Source organism: Lolium perenne, chromosome 7, assembly GCF_019359855.2.
Source record: "Lolium perenne isolate Kyuss_39 chromosome 7, Kyuss_2.0, whole genome shotgun sequence".
NCBI lineage: Eukaryota > Viridiplantae > Streptophyta > Magnoliopsida > Poales > Poaceae > Lolium > Lolium perenne.
In genome coordinates, this window is record NC_067250.2 from 240897596 (window position 1) to 240908392 (window position 10797).

General features: G+C 45.1%; 1 long non-coding RNA gene and 1 pseudogene across 1 annotated transcript; both read right to left on the reverse strand.

Moving 5' to 3' along the window:
- Window positions 1–2201: 2201 nt before the first annotated feature.
- Window positions 2202–3689, reverse strand: LOC127314085 (peroxidase P7-like; annotated as a pseudogene).
- A 2184-nt stretch (window positions 3690–5873) lies between these two features.
- LOC127314087 (uncharacterized) lies at window positions 5874–10755 on the reverse strand. Its single transcript, XR_007859378.2, has 6 exons — window positions 9611–10755; window positions 9426–9522; window positions 9185–9261; window positions 8220–8310; window positions 7939–8050; window positions 5874–6142 (listed from the first exon to the last, which is right to left on the reverse strand). It is a non-coding gene; the product is annotated as an uncharacterized lncRNA (long non-coding RNA).
- Window positions 10756–10797: the final 42 nt, after the last annotated feature.

Sequence of the window (10797 nt, forward strand, 5' to 3'; positions counted from 1 at the left end):
TGACCTAATTCGCCACCACTGGCCCTCCCAACCAGATCTGATGCAGAATTTGGTGGGGAAATTTTTTTGGTGGAGATTTTGGTGGTCAATTTCACCGAGCCGCTGGAGCGACTGGCTACTAATACCAAATGTTACAATCCTTGCTAGTGGCAACACACCAAATAGCCTGAATTCGTAGGATACATCCTCAGATACGGAGATCTGGGCCAGTTTAGAGTTATAGAGAGGAAAAGCAGGAAGCAAAAGGGAAAGAAGATTACAATCGCAACACGCTAATGATTATTGATACCCCTCTCTCCAGACAAGGTGCTGCCTAACTAGGTCGTTGGCGACGCTGGCCTCCTTTCTCTTGGGCTTGGAACTTGCTGGGCTTCATCTGGCCCCCCTCCTTCTCCTTTGTAGCTTGTGTTCGGCCCATAGCCGTGGCATTCCATTGATGGCTAGAGGTAGAAGGCTGTTGGGTCGCTTCCATGCGGGCCCTAGATGCACGCGGGTGGATATGGGAGGACACGCTTGCTATCCGCCCTGACGCATCGATACCCCAAATTTGGTGAACGGATGGATCGGGGCAAGCGGATCGATCTGTTTCCATCGCCCGTCCCCACTGGAGCGTGCGCGACCTGTCCGCCCGTCCGCGTGAACCAAATCATACACGCTAGGATCCGATAGGTTGGCCTGTTAGAGATGCCCTAAGCCAAGCATGCATTAATTTGCGAGACCTTGTTTTTTCAGCGCCATGTCAAGTGTGATATGGTTTTCTTCCTAGCAAATCCATTCGTTTACATGCTTTCTGTGACTGGCCTCGTGCAGAACTCAAGCTGCTTGTAAATGAATACTTTGTCATCATAGTTCAGACTATAGACTTACATTTTTTGCTTTTTCCGCAAGCGTGCTTCTTGAGATATCTGCAGTGGTAGCTTTTATTTTGGCGAAACAAAATGCTAATAAAGCATGTTCCATTCTGTTCAGCAGAATAGCATAATTACCTTCTAGCAGATTTTTATTGCAGTTCAGATATTCTGGTTTAGTTACCTATCATGGCTCAGAGTTGCAAGCTTGTACATTTGAGACTTGAGAGGTCTACAAAATTCGTCCTATGTGTCAAACAAGGAGAGGACGTAACAAGTTCGTCCAAGTTGATATAACTACAAAATATGTTCTCTGATTTGTCCTCACGGTCTCCCGGATCCTCATAGAGATTCCCACCGTGACGACCACGACGTAGAGAAGCAGATGTGGCCGGATCTGCTCTGCCACCGTCTGTCGGAGGCGCCACTTGCCATTTTGTAACAAGCATTCAACCCACGTTTGGCGGCTTAGCTTGTTAACCCCAGATTCAGGATAGACAGAGAGATAGGATGCCTGCCGGCTGCAGCAGCAGTCAGATATAAGCGCGCATTGCACCGGCCTGCGCGGTGTTTTCTCCAGGTACACGCGGATGTGCAGTGACACGGCAGGGCATGACGCCTCGTGACGGCGAGGAAGGGGCGACCGCCGGCGGCCGGCCCCCTCCCATGTGACGGCCGGAGGCGGCGAGCATCTCCCAAACAGGCACTACTCCCCGCTGCTCCGCAAGTGGCCTTGCCGTTGTCATGCCACTGTGTCACCGTGGCCGCATGTTTGGAGCTTGGGGCTGTGCGCCCGTGCCCACGATGCATGTCGTGCTCGATCCGTGTGTCGCAACTTGCACTGAATTATTGGGGACTGCCTCTGGCTGCAACTAGATTAGCAGTACTTCCTTCTGGCTCCAACTTAGATTTCAGATCACATGCACCAAGTTTGATGCTACATTTTGAGGGCTGTCTGCCTATATTCAGATATAAAAACGAGCAGATAGAGCGTTTTGACGTGTACTGTGTACTGCATGCCCCCAAGTCTCACCTCGCAATTGAATTGGGTGTAATCCCAAGCAGCTGATCGATCACTTCAGCAGCTGATTGAAATGGTTAATCAACATCGGCAAGAGTATCAACACCAGCATTCCAAGCAGCTGATCGATCACTTCCGGAGGGATCGTGGACTGCCTCTGGCTAATACTTAATTTAGTATTCTCTTAGATTTCACATCACATGTACCAAGATTTTTGCTAAATTTTGACAACTGTCTTTCCAAAATAAGAGTGAGAATATTGAAAAGATGAAGCATTTTGGTGCCTGCTACTGATGCGAAACTGGGCTTTGTTGTGATGCTACCTCTATCAGTAATCCCAAAAAGCTGATCGATCTTTGTGAATTATGTTCTTGATTAATTCATCATTACAATTGCCAAAAACAAAATGGAAAACGTGACGGGATTACTTGACCCATATATATAGGTAAATAGCAGCCTTTTTGACTATTTCACATCGAAGATGTCCTCGCGAGTTGGACAGGACTGGACTTCAGTCTTCACCACACATTCATCCTCCTGGCCGGGACCTCAGTTGATCTTCTTGCAGTCCAACCTGATCTCCGTGGCCGTGTCTGCCGACGGCACGAGGTTGCCCATCCTCACCATCGCCTTGGCAAAGTCGACGAAGAACGTACTAGGTCTGCGCCTGTACATCCTCACCAGTCACCAGCACGTCCTGCGACCCGCCGTTGTAGAGCTCCTGGTCCGAGTGGAACAGGCCCTGCCTGCTCGCCAGGTTCTCGTAGTAAGCGGTGTCGAACGTGTCCGGCGTTGTCACGTCGATGGGCGCGAGAGTGCCGTCGCCGCCGGTCTGCGGGCACGTCTGCTGCCGGAGCGCCGCGAACGTGGCGTTGACATTGGCGTCGCTGTAGATGCGGTCGCGGAAGGTGGTGCACCGGGCCTGCCCGATCGTGTGCGCGCCGGAGAGCGCCGTCATGTCCCGCGGCGAGAGCCCCTTGTTTCCGAACATCGTGATTAGGGTGTCGAGGCTGGACCCTGGTCCTGGGAGGTTGGAGTTGGCCGCGCTCTGGCTCGCGTTCAGCGCGTCGCGGCGGCCCAGCTGCACCGTCCACGTCGGCCCGCCAAGCTGCATCATTGTACCATCTCGCTGATATAAGCTTTGGTCGATGCAAGCAATAACGTGTTTCTGTCTGCGAGATGATCCATGGATCGATCTTGGTAAACCCTAGCTATAGATAGATTACCAGGTTGACGCTGTCCCGTGCGGCGAGGGCGACGATGTCGGCGCAGGAGACGGTGGCGCTGCAAGCCGCCTCAACCTGGGTCTTGATGGCGTCGATGACGTCGTACCCGCGCACCGAGTTGGCGTTCGGCCCGGCATTCTTCTCGCCGGTGAAGCTCGCCGTGTCGTCAAGCAAGATCGACGCGTCACAGCCCTGCATTAATCCCGACATCAGTAAAAATGTTAGAAAGCAGTGCTTTAGATAAATGAACTGCAGCTGGCTAGGTGACACCAATGTCGGACTACTCACATTGACGAAGCAGTCGTGGAAGAACAGGCGGAGGATGGACGCTCCCATCCGCGGCTCCGTCGCCACAGCCTGCGCCACCGCTGACCGCACGATGCTCTGCAGCTTCGGGCATCTCCTGTCGTAGAACCTCGACGATAGCTGGACACCCGCAACGCCGGCGAGCAGCGTGGCCAAAGCAACGGCTACCAAGAGCAGCTGGCACCTCGCTGCAGCGGTGGCCATAGGTAACGAGCTACACAGTTCTTGTTGGATGAGTACTAGGCTACTTGCGATGTACTGATAGAAGAGATGACTGTTCTAGTGGTTCATGTGAACGTAACCGAGACAGGGGAACGTATATATAGTGTATGTCTCCGGCTAGATCGTGCTTGCATATGGCGACCGCCATGGAGAAATTGGCTGGACGCCTGAACTCGAGCTGGATGGGTTGACTAATCTGCATGCTGAAGCCTGACGGTGGGCAGATTAAGGTGTTGGACTCTAGTGTTAGCGGCAGATCAGACCGATGCAGAGCACGATGGTGTGGATCAGATCGATGCATGCATTAGTGCAACTTGGGCTTGAAGAATGGATTCATATTGGAGTGGTTGACGCATGGGAGTCAGGGAGTGTACTGTCTGTCCAAAGAGTGGATCGACAGGACAGGAGTCCCTGCAGGTAACTGATTAAAACGGTATTCTTTAATTAGGTACCTCTACGTTTTTAGATGCAATTGCATTTGGCGAAGTTTTATACTTTTATACGATGAGCATATGTGTTAAGCTTAGACCAGTCACAATGCATAGTATCATATAGAAGTATCATACGTATGATACATGTTACTATCTCCACAATGCATGGTATCATATACTAGTATCATAATCTCCATATATTAATTATTTTGTAGAATCTCAATGCAAATATGTGTACAAGATTTACTTGATATTATTTTTTTCTAGTAGTATGTGCTATGATACGGTATCTACCTATGATACTAGTACACTCTCTCTCATCCTTAATTGCAATACCACATCAGCATTTTGCATGCATGGAATGCATGATACTACCTATGATACTCCCATTGTGGGTAGTCTTAGTTAGGTGCGATCTGTGCACAATCGAGTCACGCTGTCTTCTTCCTTTAAAAAATACAGTAGTTAGCTGCGTGGAAACTGAGCCCCAGCTCTATTCATGCTCGGACACAAAATATAATGGTCATGGGCTCTGCGCAATCAGCCATATCAAAGCTTGATTTGCTTGCTTGGATTGTTTTAGTATTACATATTTCGCTGCCACCGATGCCAATAATATGAGCTGTCGGGTATTCCTCTCAATGCTACTTAGGCTGGTCATAGTGGGGAGTAACTTAGACTAGTAACATATGTCATGTTACTAGTCTAGGTTACTACCTTCATAGTGGGTAGTAACTTATATGTGGTGTCATGCATTGTATCATTTATTATGTTATAGACTCATCTTGCCTTGAGGTGTGTGATGTTATGGTAACATAGCTAGTTACCACCTCATTCTCTTTCTTTATTTATTAGCATGTCATGTCACCAAAATGCCTTGAGATGTGTGATGTTACTAGCTATGTTACTCCCACTATGAGCAGTTTTAGGCGTACACATTGATATTCATCTTTTTTTAATACCGGAGAACCCATATAAGTTTTTACACATGCAATCATCGTTCACAGTTTTACGTCCTATGTTTAGGCCTTGTTCGGTACTAGGTACTAGTATTTCTAGGAATTATTGGGGATACTTTTAGCCAGGATTGGGAAATATCCCTATCTTCATCCTATCCAATTAAATTCACGGTTATACCTAATCTCCAATTGAAAGATCGAGATCTAACGACTACAGGGAAAGGTGAGGCAAACACTACATGTTGGAAACATAGCAGAGCAAACACATGATGAGGCAAGCCACACAAGATCAATATGAAGCAATGCTGAATAGGCAACTTCGTCAACCAATCAAAAGGATCAGATGGTTTTTTTCGAAGCGACCTGTCAGGGGATCGAATTTCATTACCAAAAGAGACAACGAAATACAAACGACTTCCAAATAACATCCCAGGTATGCAAACGAAAGAAACAACTAACACTGCCTACTGCTAGTGTTTGAACGGGGACAATTAAAACTAGAGGTCTTATTACAACATCAATGATCAACTGAACCAGGTGCACCAAAACGAGCTAGAGCCAAAAATCAACTACTATTTTTCCCACTTCTGAACTAACAACACTATCCTTCTCTGTCGATATGGATGTCATTATCAACATCACCAGATCGACTACCTAGCAGGCGGGGGGAAGGCGGAGGATTTCCATTAGCCGTGCTCGTTGATCCAATACCATTAGCCCTGGTTGCTAATCGCAACAGATTATTCGCTCCTCATTGAATATCTTCAGCATCATCTTCATCATGTAGACTTGCCCAATAGTGTGGGGACCCCGGACTAACGGTCCGAAATACCCTGTTATGTATACAGTTCACGATCCCATGATCAGTGTGTCGTGAACACATAACCGAACTGATATCAAATTACACCATCCATTACAAAGCGGAAAAAGAAAATTACAATGAGGTCACATGACCAATACTTACATAATAGCCTCGAAGGGCCTAACTAAACATCAGAGTAGCATCATCACTTCAGCAGCGCAGTACCCAAGTCATCTGCCATAACCCTACAGGCAACTGACTGGGAAGACGTTCCTAGCTCGCATAGACGTCGTCAACTCCTTCTTCATCTGTCGAAGTCCTCCAGGTCTGGCCAAGTAAATAGCCAGGGACAAAGCCGTGAGTACATTTGAATTGTACTCGCAAACCATCAAGAAGGTGATAACAATTCTAACTAAAGAAGACAAGAGAGGAAGAATAGTTTCTCTGGTGGATATAGCATGTGAAAGAGAATCAGTTTCTCTTGTGGATATAGCATGTGAAAGAGAATCAGTTTCTCTTGTGGATATAGCATGTGAAAGAGAATCAGTTTCTCTTGTGGATATAGCATGTGAAAGAGAATCAGTTTCTCTTGTGGATATAGCATCCCACATCACAGTTGAAGGGGACACTAAGAAAGTCCTATGACATCTCTATATCTTTGTTAAAGCAGAGTTCCTCTACATGAAACACTAGGAAGGGTCACCCTCTTTTGTTTCATTTTCCTCGACCATCTCCACATGGTCGGCACACCATCTTTCCCGTACCCTTCCGGTACTTCCAACACACATTTCCTTTGGAAATCATTTTCAAAACCAAAACTCGACACAGCTACGCCAACGGCCATCCCAACCGTCCATGACCGCGGACGCGGCTATTCGAATAGTTTTGACTCTGCAGAGTTTGCACACTTTCACCACAACTATCCGGATACCTATCGTGTGGGCATCATCCCCGCATAACGACATATGCCACGACGGATACCCGGACATAACCTTTCGCCCATTCGACTTAACACGAGGTCCTACCCTATGGAGTATGTACCTCCCCGGCACCGTGGCAGCTCACCTCCTCTAGAGCGTGGCTCCACCGCCAAGCCAGGAGACCCATAGTGTCTTCCGGACGGGTCAGCCCCGAAGGCCTCCCGTTATACTATTGTCCCAACCTCGACAACCCGGACTCGGGGGTAACCGTACCCTTGTATAGTTGTGCGGTGCCTCATGCTAAGAAGAACAAACGTCAAGTTAAGCCCCGTGCCCACGTTGGAGTAGCTATGGTTGCGCTGTGTAATTGTTCCGGGCGAATACAAAGAACCATGTGTCGTTTTTTTTCTCAAAACCCAAGTCACACACATATTCCTTTTCTCAAACATCTTTGACAAGATCCTTTTTGCCTTCATAAACCATACACTTGGGTAAGGTTATCTTACCCAAGGTTTTCATAAACATTTACAACAAGGTAAACCTTGAGGGGTTCCCAACCTAAAGTTTTATGTAGGAGCTAAGATATAACAATGGCATGATGCTAGACGTCATACCTCTAAGGAGATGATAATTGAGGTGTCAAGGGGATCATACATGCTTAGGATAAGCACGCATGGGGACAACATAAGTAGGAGGATTCAACAAAGGGTCATGATGTTGATCATCATACCACTAAGAAGATGGTAAAATAGGTGGTCAAGGGGGCATACATGCTCGGGGTAAGCATGCATAACAACAACAAGGGGTTCAACATACTTGGGAGTAAGTATGTATAGCATCAACAAGAGGTTCGGCACACTTGGGAGTAAGTATGCATAGCATCACAAGGTAGAAGGTATAACAAGGGCATGATACTAACCATCATACCACTAAGGGGTGCAAAAAGGGTGTCGAGAGGTCGACACACTCAAGGTAAGTGGGCATACCCATCACATTTAGAGGGTACACCATGATCATGATGTTGACAACCACCATTCACAAAAAGGGGTTTGTCGGCGAGGTGCCAAAGAGAGTAAACATGCTCACGGTAAGCATGCTCCGACAACAAAAGTAGAAATCACACAAGATAGATCGAGAGACAATAATAATAACAAAGTAACCACAATATGTGATTCAATATTCAGAGATCAAGAGATGGCTTGCCTTGGCTTATTTGTCCCTGGACTTCTTCAACTTCATCAATATAAGAATCCCGTCAATATAAATAAAATCCTTGTCCGAACCACTTCTTCTTCTTCTCCGGAATCGTTCGCATCTATCGTCGGAAAATATAAAAGGAACACAATCAATCATATTGCACCAATCATAACAAGCATGCAACATTCAACAATCAACAAGCAATAGCTAACCACCTTACTACGGGCTAACATACAAAGAACTTATAGATACTGCAAAGCAACTAAAAGAGAACCCATTTTATTTACCTAGTAAAGGTATGAGAGTATCACAACTTAGCAATTGCCTTTCTCGGGTATCACCATGGTATAAACGAAATATCCCCTGGTAGATAACATCCTAAAGAGGACAAGTGCATTAGTTTGACATCAAATACAATCACAAAGCATTTTCAAACATTTTTGAAAAAGTAGAAAACAGTTTTCCTAACTTAATTTGTTCCCATAACACTACAACCAAAAACAAATAGGAAGCAAACCATATACCCCATCATTTGAAAACTTAAGCAAAACAAAAGAGCTAATGTTAGGTTGTAGAGGTTTGGTTTTGCAAGCATAAAACAAAGGTTGCCCATCTCTACTAAAAAGAGTTGGTCAAGGGTTTTAAATAAACCGAAAAGTTTTGCTTCAACAATGCATGTCACACATATACCTTACTAACAGCAACAAATATGTATGAACAGAGACTAATAATATTTTTCCTAGATAGCCAGTACTAATACAAGACTAACCCAATTGGAATCACCTAAAAATATTAAACCTACAATTTTAGGAATTTCTTTGAATCTGACTGTACAGAAAACAAGATCTGTAAGCCATAAATCGTAGAAAAATCCTAAAAATATGAGGCCACTTGAATTTGAAAGGTAATTAAACAGAGATGCATACCCAATTGGATTTGGGTTCAAATTGTTTCTGAAACTCTCACAAATGGATTGACAAGTTTACTGCATGTCTGTACCATTTGCTTTCTCACTGGTGTTACACAACAGATAAATGTTTGAAACTTGTTGGAGATGATTAAGAAAACATTCAGTAATCCTACAGAAGTGGAATCACTCAATTAGGTTCAAAAATGGATTTTTGATGAATTAAAAGCTAACAGCCATGTCTGCAGAACACACAGAATAAGTTTAATTCACCAAAAATCATACACACATCAGAAAAATATGAGGCTTGCTGCATCTGAAAGGTATTGAATAGGTGGTTCTTACCCAATTGGTTTCATTCAAAAATTCGTTTCCAAGCTCCTGGTTTAATTCGACAAAGTCAGATCTGACCAGATATTGATCTGTGAACCATTTCGGTTTCAGGAGGTCAATCGAAGTGAAACCACCGCCAAAATGAAGGTACTGAAGAGGGCTTTCTCCCACAGTTGAGTTTGCTCAAAAGATTTCGTAAAACGGAAGAAATCTCACAAACAGTGATTCTGCATGTTTGCAGAACTTTATTTACCTTGCAAAATCCGTAACGAATTTGAGTATGAGACCAACGCCAAGTTGTAGATCTTTTCAATACCTATCTGCGGAACTTTGAATCACTCGATTTGGATCTGCACACAAGATTTGGCGGATTTTACAATTTCGTACCAGAATCTGAAACAGCAAGATACAGAAATTACTGCATGGTTTTGGACGAACTTTGCTCAAGAACTTCAGATCTGAGGATAGCTCAAGCTTCTCCATGCTTGGACCAACATGCACCTGCATCAAGATCCAATCTTAGCAAGGGAGGAAGAAGAAGAGGAGAGAAAACCATCTAGGGTTGGGGAGAAGAAGGAGAGGGAGGCTCTCATGGTGAGGGGAAGCTTGAGGGAGGAGGGGAGCTTCATCTAGGTGGATTTCCATGGCCATGGCCGGCCATGGAGCTTGGGAGGAGCAGCAGCTCGTGGGTAAGAGGTATGAGAGGAGTGTGAGGGAGTGGAGGAAGGAGTGGGGAGTGAAAAATGAGAGCAAAGAGAGGAGGGGGTGGCCGGCTATGAGGTTTTATAGAGGGAGGGAGTGGTGGCAGCTCTTCACTTGATTGGCCAAGGTGGGTGGCTGCCCATTTAGTGATTGGGGTAGTTGGGAGGCAAAGCTTGTGGAGGAAGGAAAAGAAGAGGAAGGGGCTGGCCGAAATTTTTGCCATGCCAACATAATTGGCCGGCTCCATTCTTGCCAAATACAAGTGAACAATGTGAGGGAGAGGCACAACATCCATGTGAATAGATATGTGCATGATGTTGAGGAGAAAATGTCAAAGAGTGACTTTGATGATGATAAAAATAGAAGTAGATACATATAGATAGAAATAATGGGAAGGGTGACATGTACTCCAAGGATAATTGTTACCACTATGGTTGGGACTAACAAAAGATGAAAAATAGACCCAAAGGTATATTTGATGATTAGAAGTTTTTATTTGAATTCAATTTTGGAAGGATTGGGATTGATCACATGCAACAATGCATGAGCCTGTCAAGGTAGATGGGATGGTGAGTTAAGTATTCCAATACTCACAAGGATGAATATTGTGACATAAATCATCAATTCATGAGGTCAATGTGATAATAGAAAAGAATAGAGGATTGAGATGGATATGATGAAACATAAGTTGCTATTCAAATAAGAGGTCAATAGGGAGTGATTTGAAAGTATCAAATGATCATCCATTTGATCAAAAATTGGGGGATGGAGGGGATACAATGTGGTGGATCAGAGATGTGCATAAGATGTGCAAGAGTTGCCATTTGAAAAAGAGTTTAATTGAAGGGTATGGGACACACCTCAATTGTCTAGAGACAATTGGGAATGAAATCAAGTGGAATTTTGAAGATGTTGAGAGAAAA